This window comes from Triticum dicoccoides, chromosome 1B, assembly GCF_002162155.2.
Source record: "Triticum dicoccoides isolate Atlit2015 ecotype Zavitan chromosome 1B, WEW_v2.0, whole genome shotgun sequence".
Taxonomy (NCBI): Eukaryota; Viridiplantae; Streptophyta; class Magnoliopsida; order Poales; family Poaceae; genus Triticum; species Triticum dicoccoides.
In genome coordinates this window covers 624,804,820-624,806,520 of record NC_041381.1, presented here as the reverse complement: position 1 = coordinate 624,806,520, position 1,701 = coordinate 624,804,820, and the positions used below count along the sequence as shown (strand labels likewise).

General features: G+C 51.9%; 1 pseudogene; it reads right to left on the bottom strand.

Annotated features, from left to right (window-relative positions):
- Positions 1-899: 899 nt before the first annotated feature.
- On the bottom strand, positions 900-1,038 carry LOC119351608 (annotated as a pseudogene).
- Between the last annotated feature and the right edge of the window lie 663 nt (positions 1,039-1,701).

The following is a 1,701-nucleotide window of genomic DNA, read 5'->3' as shown; positions in this document are numbered from 1 at the left end:
CCAGGAAAGAGGGGGGGGGGAAGAACAGAGGGGGTCGAGGCGTCTCCAGGGGCGGGGACAGGGAGGAGGTTGAGCCTCCAGCGCGAAGCAGGAGGTGGAGCCTGCGTGCGCGGGCGCTTTCTCACGGCGACAACAGCAGCTTTGGGGCGAGGGGAGGAAGACGACAGGGGGGAGGCGCCTGGTGGGCTGGGCCGCACCGGTAGGCTGCCAGCACGGGAGCTGGGCCGGTTGCTGGCGCCAGGTGGGGCGCTAGGTGGGCTGCAGGTAGGTGGCCCAGGTAGGTTTCTCTCTTTTTTATATTTTTGTTCTGTTTTCTTTATTTAATCTTTTGCCACTGTTTTGGAATTTTAAAATAATCCAAGCAATGCCAAAAAACTCCTCTGAATATTTTTATTTTGCTAGATGGACTTTCCAAAAGCTCATAAAATATTTCAGGGGTATCTGAAATTATATTCTAATTATATGAATATAATTCAAATTCAAATAGCTAATGATTTAAATTCAAAGTCCCAAAAATAAATCCTTTTAAAATGTTCATTATTTTTGGTTTGGATCAAAACCCTTGCCAAAAATATTAAACATCTAAGAAGAGCATTTTGGAACAATGAATGAGATTTTAGGGTTTTTGCCCTTCTTTTATTTAGGGTTTTGAGGCTTCCAAATTTCCCCAGTTCAAGTTCAAAAATTTAAACATGATGCAAAGACTAGGCAGCACCAGAAGCTAGGGATGTGACACCCGCCATGGGGGCCAGAGCCCCCACCAGAGCGTGCACCATCGCCAGAGCGTCCGCGACCACCGCTGCGCTGCCCCTGGTGACCACGCCCACGGTCGCGGCCATGGGAGACGGAGTTGACGGAGGATTGCCGAAGTTCGTCGCCATGAAGGAGGGTGAGGCGGGCATCAAAACTAAGCAGCTGGCTGTAGAGTTCTTTGACGGTGATGGGTTCCACCCTGGCGGCAAGTGCAGAAACTACCGGGTTGTACTCCATGTCCAAGCTGGCAAGGATTTTGGAGACAATCTCCGGATCAGAGAGGGCCGCAGCCGTGCTTGCAACCTCATCAGTGAGACTTTTGATCATGCCAAGATAATCAGCCATGGACATGTTACCTTTCTTGAGGTTGGTGAGCTCGATGCGAGTGTTGATTGCTTGACTTTGTGCAGCAAACATGGCGTGGATGGTGCACCACACCTCGGTCGGCGTCTGGAGCGTGGCGACCTGAGCAAGAATCTCACGGGAAAGTGAACCCATTAAGTATCCTTGGAGTTGTTGCTGTTATGCATACCAGAGGGATCTCGCAAAGTTGGCGACTTGCTCTTCTTTGCCTGCCGTGGTGATGGTGATGGTGGCCGGTGGAGGCGGGCTCGTCGCGTCGAGGTGGTGCTCCATCTGGGCACCTCTGATCTGCGAGAGCACAATGGCCTTCCAGAGCAAGAAATTGCCCCGCGTAAGCTTCTCCTGTGGTGGCGATCCGAGACAGGTGGTGTTGTGGGTGGAGGAGGAAGATGATGCAAAGGTGGAGGATGGGGTGGTGGTGAGCGCACCCATGGTGCTTGGAGTCATGGCTGCGGTGGTGGTGGACATAGTCTCGGTCGCGAAGGTAGCTAGATGCAATCTCTCTCAATTGGATGAGGAAGAGGCTCTGATACCATGTAAAAGTGTTTTGGGAAGCATAGAACCCTTTGTCTCGGGCCGCATGTA